Genomic DNA, 15412 nt, shown 5'->3' with positions numbered 1-15412 from the left:
TCTGGTGCTGTGTTGCCTTCATTGGCATTAATTTGTGTTTTCCCCTGATATCTGAAACAAAAAACTGAATGCAGGTAAAAGATTAGAGCAGACAGAATCAGCATTCCTTTACTGGCATTAACCCTGCCCTCATTTATTTATGGATGAAGCTCTGTGGTTTAACACACACAGGCACTAGCAGGGTAATGAGAGGATGCACACTCTGATATTTACTGTACAAAATTCAAATTGGGAGCTGAAGGTGTCATAATTGATTTTGTTGTGGGTTTTTCTAGAGTACTCATCACTGTGGTATTTAAATTATTCTCCAAAATATAATTGATTAAATTCCATAATGCTCCTTAAGGACAATTAAGGCTGAAAATCTCAATGCAGTAAGTGTTCCAGTATGATACAGCCAAAACAATAAATGAGATACGAGTTTCTGATGTTTTGTTAGTTTTGTTTGTTGTTTTTTTTTCTTGTTGTTGGTTTTTGTTTGTTTGTTTTTTTAACATCTGGATTGTAGATTGGGGGCAAACAATTATTTTTGAGGAAATGGGAGCTTTAGATTCACTTCATGATCTTCTGCCTCTTGATTACACACTTACTGACAAAAGGAGTGTATCTTTTAAAATCTCCCAGTAAAGTTGGCAATAAAGAATTATTTTGACTGTGAACTATTTTATTTTTCAAAAGTAGGGAATGTGGCACTTATTCTAAAAGAATATTATATTCATGAGAGTACTTTGACTTACAGAAGTAAAAATCTGTGGAATTTAAATAATGTAACCAGCTGATTTGAGAACATTTGAATTAACATTGGTGATAAACTATTTCACAGTAAAATTATTCACACTCAGCAAGAAATTAAGTTGTCATAATGTGCTAGTGTTAAAGAAAGTGTATCTCTTATCTACCCCTACATATGTTACATGAAATCACTGAATAGTGGTTTCTCCTGGTGTTATCTAGAACATATTCCCCTCTATAAATGGAGTAAAATCATGTTGCTTATTTAGTACAAATTACTGACTTCACCAATTTTAATATACAGTCTTACTTCTCTCAATAAGTGAACAGTGAAGGAGCTCTAGAAGAGCTGACCAGTGTTAGCATTTTTAAAGAACACTTAAAGTAAAAGAAGAAAATGTGAGCAATATTAGAACATTTCTTGCTTAACTTCTGGGAGACAATCATAAAAAACTGGTAAAGTCCAGCATTCACAAATTGCCAGGAAAAATAACACCATTTCTGTCCTGTGTAAGTCTGCACCATCTAATTTAAAAAATCTATTCTGTGTACTTGAAATTAATGAACTTGCTCTTTACAAAGTTGACATTAGATGCATCTATAACAACTTTTCCTAAAGTGTAATTTTGCAAAGGAAACAAATGCACTGAAAAGCAAAATTCACAAAGCACTGAAGACAATGGTGTGGTGATGCCTTGAGAGGCTACCTGGATCAGAGGCTAGACAGTGCTAAAGGAATAAAGGAGGGATTTATTACAAGTCCTTCACAGGATACACCTTGGGCAGGGCAAGACCCCAGCTGGGACTTCACCCAAGATGGCACTTTACATGAAGTTCAGAGTCACACACTAAAGGCAGTACAGAATCTAAAAAATAGGAAAGCTAAAACTCAAGGCATCAGTGGGAGTTCTTATGCTTCATAATTCAGGTGGTTTTGGCAAATGACATTTTCCTCCTGAAGAAAAAAGTCAAATTAAATTGGGATTTGGAAAAGGTGTATGATAGAACTTTGGTTTTAACCTTCATAATTCAGGTGGTTTTGGCAAATGACATTTCCCTCCTGAAGAAAAAAGTCATTAATTAAATTGGGATTTGGAAGAGGTGTACAGCAGAGTTTTGGGTTTAAGGACTGTTTTCCAGTCCTTGATGTAACAATTTAACATGGTCCTAATCTTGTTATTTTCTTCCTAATAACTAAAGCACTCACTAAAAATGTGAAATGGCATGAAGAACCTTTGCTTAAGGCATCTGTTAGTCAATTCATTATGCTTTACTAGGTAAAACAAGATTTATTTGTATCTTATAAACTGCTTTTGAGTGAGCAAAGTCATCATTATGATTATATTTGACCTTCACTACTTAAACTTCAGGAAAAATAATCACAATTCAGAGAGTTAATTAAAAATACACAATGATACAGAAAATTGAAAACTGCTTGAAAATAAAGAGAAACTTTTATTTGGTAAGTAAAGCTCCAGGTGCAGCTGTTTCTTAGGGGAGAAAAAAAAAGACTTTTTTTTGAAATATCTCTGCTGTTATAATGATAGTAATTATTTTTATTCTGCAGCTTCTCAAATTTGCCAGTCTCTTGAATACTATGGTATAAACATACTGATAAAACTACATCTGTTGAAAAACCAAATGTTCCACAGATTGGCCTGAAGTGCAAGGTGGTATTTTGCCAATCTGACAGGTTTTTCCTAATATTAAAATCAGTGTATGTTATACATAGACACATAGTTTGTGTATGTCCCTCCTCAAACATTACTACTTGGTCTAATGTAGACCCCAAAGCAACACTAAAATAGCTGGTTCTAGTTCTTTGAACAGATTTAAAATACATTAGTGGAATTATCTATTTGCTGATTTGGGGAGGCTTCTGATTGTTTTATAATGTGGTTACTTTAGCATTCACTGCTTATAATAAAGAGACAGAAGAGCTGCAGGCAAAGGGCTTGGTCAGAACTGGGGTCTCAGTAACTCTATTCACTGGATAAAGCAGAGACTCTGCCTGTCCTGCAGACTGACACCTGCACAGACCAGAGGCCTGCCACAGTCTGATCTTCATAGGGAAAAAAAGGTTAAATTAAATTCTCTATAGGTAGCAGAGCCATGGGAAGGGAAGTATTTTACCTTTAGACAAATAAGCTGTTCCAAAAAGCAATTTCCCATCTTATTGTCACAGCAGCCTTCTATTGATCACAGAAAAACAACACTGTGATTGATCCTTCTTGTTTTTACTATTTCCAATATGCTCATAAACTAAAAGTCTAGATACCATTAATGAGGAAGATAACAGGACAGCACGCTTGAGCCTAGGTTTCTAAATATATGAAATTTCATAAAACATCTTCTGGTTTTACTGCAAAGACAAGTAGAGCATTCAAAGAGCATTGCACATAAAAATGTTGCTTGCTAAACCTATCAATACATATACTTCTCCATTGAATCATACTGATTTTATACATCCTCCCAGCCTTAGGAGCACAGCAGCTGTCATATTTATCACCCCTGTGTTCAATGCTGCCTTCTGTTACTTCAAGTCTTACCTTCTTTTCTATCAGTCTGTGTTCCAGGTCCTATATTTATGCTTGCTCTTGATCTTCATGGTGACAACTGGGAAGCCTTTATTGCTCTTTAGAACTCAGCTTTCCTGTTGATATGTTCTATGCAAACACAGAATCTTTTCTCTAAATACAATCAGTCTTTGCCTGATGGAGCTTAGCACATTAGCATGTAACTCAAAAAAAGTGGGCATTTGGCAAGGAAAGGAGACAGAAAGGCCACAGTTAAACTGGTGCTTTCCAAGACAACAGAGTAAAGGTTGCAAGGCAGCTGCTTTATTCTTTTACACCTTGGGAATTGTGTACTCAGCTCTCTCAAACTGATGTACACACACACCTGTCTGTCTTTCTGCTACTGTGAACGACTTCATTGCGAAAGTAATGAACATCCTGAAGGGGTCTGCTGGAAAGGCCACAGTTAAACTGGTGCTTTCCAAGACAACAGAGTAAAGGTTGCAAGGCAGCTGCTTTATTCTTTTACACCTTGGGAATTGTGTACTCAGCTCTCTCAAACTGATGTACACACACACCTGTCTTTCTGCTACTGTGAACGACTTCATTGCGAAAGTAATGAACATCCTGCAGGGTCTGCCATGTCAAGTGCTGCCAGATGATAGGACAAAGCATCTCCATCAGCAGTGTTAGGCTGATGTCTTTCTCAGAACTTCCACTTTTTTTGATGCTTTGGGCACCAAGGTTAAGAAATTAATTTCACATTGAAAAGACATCTTCTTGTTATGTGAAAAGAAGGAATACAAGAAAAGAAGAAGAAAAATGAGCCTTGCCAGCATTACTGATTAAGAGGACACTGAAAATTAAGCAGTGATGCAAGTAGCATTATCTAGAATTTGTTCTGACACAATGACAATAAATTATTTTTGTTACTGATGCCCCACTCAGGTATGTGGAGGGTGCTCTACCATCATTAACACACACTTGAAACAGGAAAATGCAACATCTAAATTAAACCATACTACAGCATGACTGGTTTCAATGTTAAGAGACAAGGCAGCCAGAGTTTCATATGAATTATGTGAAATTATATATGGCATCAGGCACTACCAATCAGCCAGTGAATGAGACCTCCTTTTATTTCTGTCACTGTATCACCCCAAAATCCACCTTGTAAACACACTTGAAGCAAAGAGAGTGTAGAAAATAAGCTAAAAGAGGTAAAGATGAACTGTGTAGAGAAAACAAATAAAACTGGAGTCAACATGGAGCAGAATTGGCTGCAATCTTACCATAATTTAACTTTTTTTTATTGAATTAAGTACTCCCTGTAATCTGAGGGAGTCAACATGGAGCAGAATTGGCTGCAATCTTACCATAATTTAACTTTTTTATTAAATTAAGTACTCCCTGTAATCTGAGCTCTGTTATTGTAACCCTGTACTCTAGAAGAAGTTACAAAATTGACAGGAATTATGGTCATACTCAATTCTCCCCTGAAGAAAATGTCTTCACTTTTAACATTAAATCTAGAGACAAAACCCCACTTTTCTGCAGCACTAGTTTAATTTCATTATATCTTCTTTTATTGTGCTGCCTTTTTTTCCCCAGTAAAATGTTATCTGTTCTAAACCAAAATTAACTAAAACCCAATTTTTCGTCTCCCACAAACCAGATATGAAAAGGACTGCAAGTATTCATTTTATTAAAGGATAAACTCTTGGAACTGGAAAAGAATCTGAAATTTTGTCAGCCCATTAAGTCAATTTACACAGACTTCCAGCAGCATTCTGAGGCATCAATGACCTTTCTAGAGAAAATAATGTATATATTTTCAATATGTTTTTTTTTCTTGCAAAACAGAAACATCCAACTTTACTTTTCACGGCAGAGGGCTGTCCTAGCCTGAAACAGATTGCAGAGGTGTGCAGACAGAAAGGGGAGAGCAGCATCTCTGTTGAGGAGAATTCCCTCCCAAGGAGCAATGGGCAAAGCCCAGACATCCACATGTTGTTACTGAAATGGCTGGAACAAAGATCAGTGTGGAACTGACACTGGCACAAAAACCAATCCTTTTATTGCACCTGTCCTGTTTGGAATTTAGAATCAACCCAAAATACATGTACTTTATCAGCAATGAACCTTGAGATTACTTCCAAACACTATAAGCAAACAAATGCTGCTTTGAATGTTCAGCTAAACTCATACATTTAATTATCAGTTTGTCTTCACGCTGCTCAGCTTAATTTTTAATACATTTCTAGCTCAGAAGTCAGTTAACAGAAATTCTACAGCATTTATAAAAATAAAATAAATACAGAAAATAAATAAACAAAGAAAAAAATATGCCTCTTTAGATAGTTATTTTTCTGGTATTATAAACTTGGTTCTGAAAGAAGTAATTCCTTTGGTGTAGAAAATCTTACTTGTTGACCTATGGAACCAAACCAGTTTTCTCAGACATATTTTGAGTCTTTGCTCACAATAACTTGTATGTATACACATAATCTGCATATTAAATCTTATTCAGAAGTAACTTTGAAAAATGTGAGTTCTGTACTTACCAGTCTACAAGGAACAAACTATTAATTAAATTCTTAGCTCTAATAATTCACTGACTTTTTATGCCTACATTTTTCCCAGACTTTAATCTGATACCACACCCGAGACCAGGCGATTCATAGCAAAATCTTGCTGCGGTTGCTTTCTTTAAACTCACCTAATTATTAATTTGAAAATTCTTCCCTTTGTGAAGACTCAGTGAAGCCTCTCTGCATCTCCTGCAAGCTCAGCTGAAGACTGTGGCAGGGCTATGCTGCTGTGAAGAAAATGACAGATAAAGACAATTGTATTCAAATCTGAAAAATAAATTACTCTTGCAACAGAACTGTAAAATATAGCAGACGTGTTCAAAACAATCATTTTAAAGTAAATGCAAGTCACTGTTTTAATACGACTTCAGCATTAAATAGTATTGCTTAATCAGAGAATTAATGATATTTGTGACCCTGCAGATTCTGCAGTGGCCTCCACTCCTGGATAGCCATCTACATTAAAAATACTTGCTTTTACTAACTTTGAAATATAGCAAATATTTAGGAATAACAGAGAAACAGTGTGTAAAAGGAAGACACACTATCAAGAAAACTATATAGCAGATTTATTTTTTTTTTACATTAAGAAAGGATCAAGAAGTAAAAGAACCAATTCTGTGTTCTACCAGACTAAATCTAGAGAACTCCATGTGATTTGCACCAGGACAGCTGCAACATCAAAGTCCCTTTCTCTGCTTCATGATAACGAGGACTGTGCCCATTAATTACTAGATTTGGAATTGGGCTGAAGAGTCATCAGTTTACACAAATTTTGAAGGTCAAGATATTGTCTGAGAAAGGATTCTCCTGCTTTAATGTGTTTATATAACACAGATTAACTAGGCTGCAAGATATTGAAAAATTAATAAAGGCAGATATTAACACATATTGCTTGTCTGGGAACTGTGAATAAGGCTACTTTGCAATTCTCTTCTACATAGGAAAAAAATAAAGCTTTGTTTCCATTTGCACTATTGCATTTTTTTATTTTTCATATGCATTAGAATATTTTTCATGCTGTGAGAAATAAATATATTCAGAACAGCTGCAAAGCATTGCAAAGAATTATTGCCTTAAAGCTGGCACTGATTTCAAGCAGATAGAATGTTTATTATTTCATCTAACAACCAGCATACTTAGGATCAGAGAAAAACCAACCAGATAAGCATTCTGAATGCATTACTTTACTTCAGTTTCCCATTTTGGTGAAAAAATAGAATATAGGTTCATCTACATCAGAAAGCATCCATAGTGATATGTAGGGAAAATAAATTCAATAAACAGAATGTGAGAAGTTCCTATTTCGTTCATTATAACTTGGATGAGCTTATTTGGTAGGCCAAAAAAAAAATAAATTCAAGACTTTCTCTAAGATGTCAAATTGTAGCATGTGTTCTTCTGGTAACAACTAGGAAACATCAGGTGTATGAATTTGCATTTCCTCTCCTTGATTTCAATCAGTCCCGCAAAGACAAAAGTATTGCTCACTTGTTCTACCAAGTGATACCTGTCTTCTTGCTATTGAATAATAAAAATTTTATTCACAGAAATAATGTTTGTGTGACTGCTCCTGCATACGCTTTCATAAAGCCATATGGAAAATATTCAGGTTTTGGATCAAGACTGTTCCCTACTGAGTCTGTAGGGCAAACCTTTAGACAATACTAGAGATTATTAAAAGAAAATAAAAACTGAATGGCTTGCACCACATCTGCTTTTAGGGACCTGAGCCTGAATCTGTTTGAGTAGTTCTTGTGGCCTTGCTTCCATTACAGGTGCTAACAAGTTCACAAAATATGGAATTAAAATTACTTTTTCCCCAGCCTGGGAAATCCATCAACATCACCTCTTACAAAAAGCTAGGACAGAGGTGGCTGAAAACTGTAGAATTATTTTGGTCAGAAGAGGCTTTTAAAGGTCACTTATTCCAACAACCCTGGCATGGGCAGGGACATCTTCAACTAGATCACATTACTCAGGGCCTCATCCAACCTGGCCTTGAACGTTCCAGGGTTGGGGGGAGTACATCTACCATCCCTCTGAGCAACCTGTGCAAGGGCTTCACCACCCTCATTGTAAAAAATTTTTTCCTAATATCCAGTCTGAAGCTACCCTCTTTTAGTTTAAAAGCATTTCCTTGTCCTTGCACAGTATGTGTACTATCTTTATTATGAGCCCTATTTGGATACTGAAGGACCACAGCAAGGTTTCCCCAAGGCCTTCTCCTGTCCAGGCTAAGCCTTCTACCAGCATGACCATTTCTCCTCCATAATTTGTGCCCTGGTATCAGAGTGTATCAAAGTTTGTCCCCTACTTGTCAGGAACATTGTGTCAATATCCTACTTTAAAATACGCACATGTATTGTCATATATTTTAAAATAGGAGTATTTATTAACAAATAACTTGCATTATACTACGGCTGTCTCATACCCAGCAGAGTCCTATGTGCACATTGGAAACCTTATGATACCATGACTGCAACACCCTGGGTGAACAGTCAGTAGTTCAGGGATCTGCAGTTAAAAGTAATATTCAAACATGACTCTCCCTCAGAGCCCCTGCCCTGGACTGCCGTTAACAAACCCAGTTCCTGGTTATAGTCTGTCGTGTTTATGTGTAAAAGCAACCATCTCTATGCATTGAAAGGCCAATCAATTTTTTGTTTTTAAGCTTAATAATGCCTTATTAAAACAAACAAACTATAATTTATCAGAAATCAGTTTTGTTTGATACTACAAGGTTTCTTTCCAGAAAAGCCAAAAAACACCAACATTGTCATTGAAACAAAACAACCTGAAATCCCAACAGTTGACAATTTTTTGCAAATTATGAAAATAATTTATTTTCTATAGGAAATATTTATTTTCAGAATAAGGTTTTTTCCCCAAGTTAAAGTATCTTTCAAAGCACAACAGAAGGATAACGGGGCTAGCACTTCTGTGGATGATTTTTCATAGACACAGATGTTGGTTCACAGCAGTGAGAGAGAAAAAAAGAGTCCTATGTCCTCAAGCAACTCAAAGAAGGACTTCTCAGTAACTTTTGATTGAGAAAATGTCAAGTGTGTTCTTAAATGCTTCGTCCATAGGAGAGAAAACCATCTAGACTGAAGTGTAAACAATTCACCTTTCAGCTTCCTGGCTTCAAGCTAGTAAATCTCCATTAGTATCTTTGGTAGTTCCCTAGGAAAGGGGTCTTATTTTTACATCAGCGTTCCTGATTTTGCAGTATAATAGAGTAAAGCAGCTTGATTAACATTTTTGAGGCGGGAAATGGGAATTTGAAGTGTTATTGTTCTGGAAACCTTGAGATTTCTTGGAGCAGCACAATATTTCTGCCATCTGTTTTGCTTTCTCTGCTTGTACCAGGCACCACGTTGCTGTGGCAACTGAGTTCCAGGACGGCTCCAGAGCTGTTTGCTGCCCCTGTGCAGCAGGAGCAGCATCCTCCTTGAAGGAGGGAGCTGCCATGACAACACTGAACTCCCCAAACAGAGCAGCTTTGAGGTTAACCTGACTGTTTAATCACATACCTGGTTTGATAAAGAACACAAAGGAACAAGAACTAAAGTTAAGAAGAAATATGGAAACCAGCCTCCAATTTAGGCTGATTGGCCAACCTGTGCTATGTCAGGAAAGAAGTTCACTTTTCTTTCTGTTTGCAGGTTTCTCTTTAACACCTCTCAGAGTCCTTCCTTCATCACATTAACTTCATTTTATATATACTGCCCAACAACTTATATTAATATGAAGCTTCAGGGCAAAATCCTCACCTTTCAGAAGTTAATAAGTGTTTTATCTCTCAGCTTACTAAGGCCATGATTTAATTGCTGGAAAAGGAAAGACCAGTCTACAAAACATGCAGGTGTCACCTCTGTAACTAATGTACTCTCCAAAGTAAACAGAATCCTGAAAATAACTTATTATTACTATAACATTTCTTTAGCTCAAAAAAGGGCTTGTGTTCATTAAAACTGCATCAAGACATCACTTATCAATTTGGCAGATCTCATTATTTAGATTTTTGCCTTTAAAATCTAATCAGTATCTTCGTCCCAAATCATTTTTATGCTCCTTCCTCATTACAAAAAGTGCTATTTTCAACTTAATCAGTTTCACTACACAGTTATATTTCATTAGACACTAAAGAGCTGTGAGATTGGGGTAGTCTATTAAAGAAAACATTAAACATAGAGCTTGATTTCTGAGAAATAAAGTGCTCTACAGGACTCCTAATGGAAGAGATTGGTGGAAGCATCATCCTAACAGAAATTTAGGAACTATACCTTACTATTTAAAAGCATTGTGTTTGAAAGAATTCTCAAATACATTCAAATGGAATTATGGTCAGTCTATAACTACAGTCACACCTAACTTTCCTGTGTACAAACCTTCTAAATCAAGAGTAGCATTCCAGCCTCAGGTATATTTTGACACCAAAGGATGATCATATATCAGTTTTACTGGGACAGGCAAGGTGGGGATTAGGAAGGAGCAAACCAGAAACCCAGAAAAGATTTCAAGCTTTTTTTGGAGCTGACAGCTATGCCAGAGAGCATCGAACAAAATCGCACTGTTCTCATGGTTGTTTGAAGGTTATGAGTTTGCTGAAGCAAGTTGAAATTCCTCTGCAAGTCCCATGAAACAAATTTTGTGGGACCTTATAGAAGAGATATGTAACTGCACTGAACAGCAAATATCTGTTACTATCTCTTGCTGCTCCTCTGACTGTGTGATACACACCTAGAGATGAACACAATCATTTTGTTTAACAGCAGAAACAAATTGGTTTATTTTTTGTTCAGAAAGTCACACTTCAGTTCAATTCACCTATTTTAAGAGAAATAAAAGCAAACAACAGAGAAGATCAATGTGAAAAACCCAAATCCCATAATGATATTGTGGAGGAGACGCTATTCAAACTGAAGTGTGTCTGAGCAAAGAGGGATAATGGGTCCATCAGGCTCAAGGCCAAGATTTTAGATAATAATGAGATGCCAAATGTTCAAGTATTAATTTCTTAAAAAGACTGATTTTCAAAAAGCACCAAGGGCCAGGTAAAAAAAGCCCAGGTTCTACAAGTTTATTCAGCCCACATTGCTGTTTTGAATACAGCAGGAGTTCAGGGCATTTGGCCAGCCCAGGCTCAATTTAAACTATAGATTAGGAAGAGACCTACGAGTTTATACCAGCAAGACTGCTAATGTTTTGTCTTTGACAACAATCTTTTATTTTCAAGAAAATAATACATTTCCCTCAATGTTACTTTATGGAAAACAGGAAAACACAAGCATTAAAATATTGCTTTTCAAGGATAAAACAAACTAGGCCATAGCACTGCTTGAATACAGGTGAAAATGTACACAATATAATATTTAGATATGCAAGGGATACTGCTGATGTGTCTACAGCTCAAAGAAAATTTACAGCACAAACTTCGCATGAGTCAGTGTGATGGCTGCTGTCAGCAACAAAAATCATCTGCATCTCACGCATCTACCACATGCAAAACACTCCTGCAATGATCTCATTAAGGAGGCTGTGCCATATATCAAAATAATGTTATACCTACCGCAGCCTATAGATACTAAAATATGCCCTCCCTGCTTATTTTGTACACAGTGAAAAATGAGACACTTGTGGGTAAGCTTGCTCATTAATTCTGACAGATAATTGAGTTTACATGCTTGATACCACAACTTAAGTATTTGAAAGCCACAGAAATATAAATGTTTGTGGAAAAGAAAGAAAGGGAGAGGAATGGAGACAGCAATTATTTGAACTACACAGAATTTTAAATGGGTAATAATTAACTCAGTGGTGAGTAGCTGAGATGAGCCACAAAAAATTTCACAAGCTTTCTTGAGCAGTATCTAAAAATAGGGTGAAAAAGAAGAAACACTTTTTCAGCAATTCTGAGTTTCTTTCTTTCATTCTTTGTTGAAACACCAACTTCTATTTACTTTAAAAAGCCGAGGAAGTTCTGTACATACACACAGAAGAATTGAGGACTGTCTTTTACTTATTCATGACCTGGAGTAGATCAGCATTCATTAAGATGGGATAAAACTGAGGAGAGAAATTCCTAGAAGTTTTCTCTCAAAAAGACACAATCAATCCCAGAGGTGCCTTGTATGGCTGAGATCATTCATGCCCCAGTACCTTTGTGCAACATGGACATTCCCCTCCATTCATAGTTAAGGCTCCATGCACAGCACAGGGCACAGTTTCATCTCCTGCACGGGAGCCCTCTTTGAACAGCAACATGTTAGAATGGCCCTTTGAGTACCAGCCAGCTGCAAGAGCAGTTTGGCAGAACTGTCTCTTCATTCCTTAATCAGAAGAGGAAAGCAGCACCCATCCCTCCCTTCACGGGCAAATGTGTCCAGAGAAAAGGAAAAAACTGCAGCAACAGGAAAAACCTGCTGTGATCAGACACAGTTAAAGCATTTCTCAGAATGGCTTTCTGTCTAGAACTGATCCTGCTCCTCAGGAACCAGGTGGATTCCTCTCCTCCAATTTTCCTTTGCTGTATAAAATCTATGCATAATCCACTCTGTTCCATATTTTCTAAGCAGCACCCATCACATTGTTCATTCAAAGGTCAGGCCAACACATATGGCATGCAATTCAAAACAGCAAACATGAAAACATTTGTCATTAGTCATTAAAAACCCTAAGTATAAACATAAATAGTTACCTAGAAAGGATATTTCATTTCCTAGGAAAGGAGGTGGCAGTGGATGCTCACTAGCAATGAGCTGCAGCCAGTACAATAATTCAAAAATTTATATACACAGTCAGTGCTCCAGCCAACAAATAACATAGGCAATTACTACTCCTGTTAATGTGCCTGTGTGCCTAATTTTGGGAGCAACATGCCCAGTGCTTTCCCCTTAGGGTGGCTTGAGCAACTGGTCTGTATTTTAATGGAGAGAACCATATGTAATGAAAGCAGAACTTCCAAGAGACAAGCCACAATTTCAACTTGTTCTTGTTGCCAGAGTAATAATTACAGTGAAATGGAAAAAAAACAAAAACCAAGTACACACCTACTATAAACAGATGGCTAATAAAAATTTGGGGAGCTTATACATACAGATATTGAGAACTCTGAAAAGACACCTACATAACAAATGCTTGGACATGTTGTCTCCTTTTATAGGCTACTTAAGATGTGCCCTCTAGCTCAGGAGCTGAACTGCCTTTTCTTTTATTAACAATTATATACACAAGTGTCGGAGTATGTTTATACTAAATATTAGGCTTTATAATAGAATGTTTCAAATATTCTCATTAAATGGGGGTGCAGACATTAACTACTAATGTGACATACTCCAACATGGTAATGAATTTTTATGCTATTGATCACAAATTTCTAGTCTACCATCTTAAAATAAAGAATAATCTTCATGAAATTAGGAGTTCATAATATATATTGTAAACTTTGTCCACTGAGATTTACTCAGGCCTGCAAATATCTGCTCTGTTTTGTACTTTCATTTGAAGACAAAAACAAATATTTCCATTTGCTCAAAAATGCTGACAGGTGAATCAATGTTTCAACATTCAAATAGGTCAGCCCATGTTGCATTATTCAGTGTAGCAACATGACTTCTCAACAATAAAATACGGTCTAATACAAATTTGAAGTGATACAAGCAAATGTCTGTTTTTCTTGTAGAAGAAAAGCTGGTTTAATTTGAAATTCTCCCTCCTCCATCTGTAAGAAGAACGTGAAATATTGAAAATTAATTACTTTTGCCTGCCTATCTTCTTCATCCCAGTTGATAGCAGAGCAAACCCAAGAAATAAGGAGAAAGCTATCTGTTCCCAGGCAGCACAAGCGACAGCAGACTTAAAGAGACATCATCACCTTCAAACATAGCCAAGGAGAAGCAAAAAGAATAAAAGCTATTTCAGGTGCCACAAACTGCCTGAAGTCTTCCCTGCCAATTTAGGGAGGCAAACCCAAGCCATTTTCTGTTTCTTAGAATGTTTTTTTTACCCTTTTTGTGTTTGAAAAGTTGTGCCCTTAAGGGAAATGCAGTCTCAATGTTCCACATTATCTGTACACAGAAACACTTGTCAGGGGGGAAAGTAAACAAAGCAAAGCTGGCACCTCTCACCTGCCTCATTTGCAGTAATTCTACATTGCACTTTTAGTAACAGGAAGCTGGATATTCTCAGGAAGTGTTTATCAAACAAACAGTTGGCCCAGAATACAACAAAGAGAAATAAAAAGCATACTCCTATTAAAAAACAAAATCAATAATGCGATTTACACCACAAAATACCCTTATATTCTCTTTTTAGTGTATGTTATTCTGTCACAGATTTCTGACACCAAATGTCTACCATAGAGTTTCCTACATGAAAAGAAAAAACATATTTAAGATTGCAAACACAGACTCTGAGTAGTTTCTTAGGCCACGTGCTACTTTTTCAGAAAGAGAAGAGAAAAATCCTTTTCCAAGAAAAAAATGAGCAAATTCAGTATGTAGGTAAAAGACCACACTGTAATTTAAAAAAACCCCAACCAACCAACAACAAAGCAAACAAAATCCCCCAGAAAACCGAGAATATCTTAGTGTTTTATTCATAATCCAATTATTTATTAATTAAATAATTGAGCAAGGTATTTGTACACAGTCTCAAACATTAATTTATGGAGTAACCAGCTTGAAATGCTATTCTTTGGCAATGGGGAGGGTAAGCTTCACAACTTTAAGTCTGTTCATTCACCTTTGTGTGCAAGCAATCTGATTATTCAGCAAAATCTACACACATGCTTAAAGCTAAATATACCTGAAAATATCCCTGCAGATGGAACTGTCCATAATCATGGTTGCAGGGGATATGATTGAAGAACTTTACAGCCTCTTAAAGCATTATTTGTATTAGAAATTGGTATAGATTTATCCAAGAATGGAGAAAGGAAAGCTATTTTATTGTATTATATATTACCTCCCCACTAGCATGTTCCTGGGTGGTGGTTTTATTTGCCTCTGACCCCTAACAGATGGGATACAATAGATTTAGCTCTTCCCTGCCACACTTCATAAAACCTCCAAAATGACAAATGGATCAGAATGGACTTGGGAGAAGAGGGAGGGCTGAGATACTGCAGGTAAAACAAGGGTCACAGTTATGTAAACTGATTTCTTTGTTTAAAGAAAAAACAACCACCAACCCTCACCCTCAAACTGATTACAATAATAAGGTGATTCCAAACAACATTTCTGTCAAATAGTTACCTGCACAAACCACAAAGACATTTTACCTCTGATCATATTTCAGATAAGCCACGCTAAGACAATTCTTTTAAAATTTCTGATCAACTACATCTTAACAGATTTAACATATGAACAGGCTTCATTGTTGTATTTACTCCCCTCACTGTATTTATTAAGGAATTGTTCTTATTATTTAAGCAGTCTTGTTTCTCTCTTTCCTAGGTCAGTTCTCTCAGTAATTTAGACTCTCAAAGTGCTGTATATGTCCATCACGTTGTCACACAGCACCAAACCGGGAGAGTTTAAAACACCCCTGACAGCTCTCACTTCCATC

General features: G+C 36.5%; 1 protein-coding gene across 1 annotated transcript in view; it reads right to left on the bottom strand.

Moving 5' to 3' along the window:
* TENM1 (teneurin transmembrane protein 1) overlaps positions 1 to 15412 on the bottom strand; it is a 782308-nt gene that overhangs the window by 660527 nt on the left and 106369 nt on the right. The window contains exon 2 of the mRNA XM_039717552.1: positions 5968 to 6066. The gene's annotated coding sequence lies outside the window, so the exon portion shown is untranslated. The remainder of the gene's footprint in view (positions 1 to 5967; positions 6067 to 15412) is intronic.

Source organism: Passer montanus, unplaced genomic scaffold (assembly GCF_014805655.1).
Source record: "Passer montanus isolate IOZ18808 unplaced genomic scaffold, ASM1480565v1 scaffold38, whole genome shotgun sequence".
Classification (NCBI taxonomy): Eukaryota; Metazoa; Chordata; class Aves; order Passeriformes; family Passeridae; genus Passer; species Passer montanus.
The sequence above is the reverse complement of the archived record's forward strand: the minus strand, read 5'-3'. Positions and strand labels throughout refer to the sequence as shown.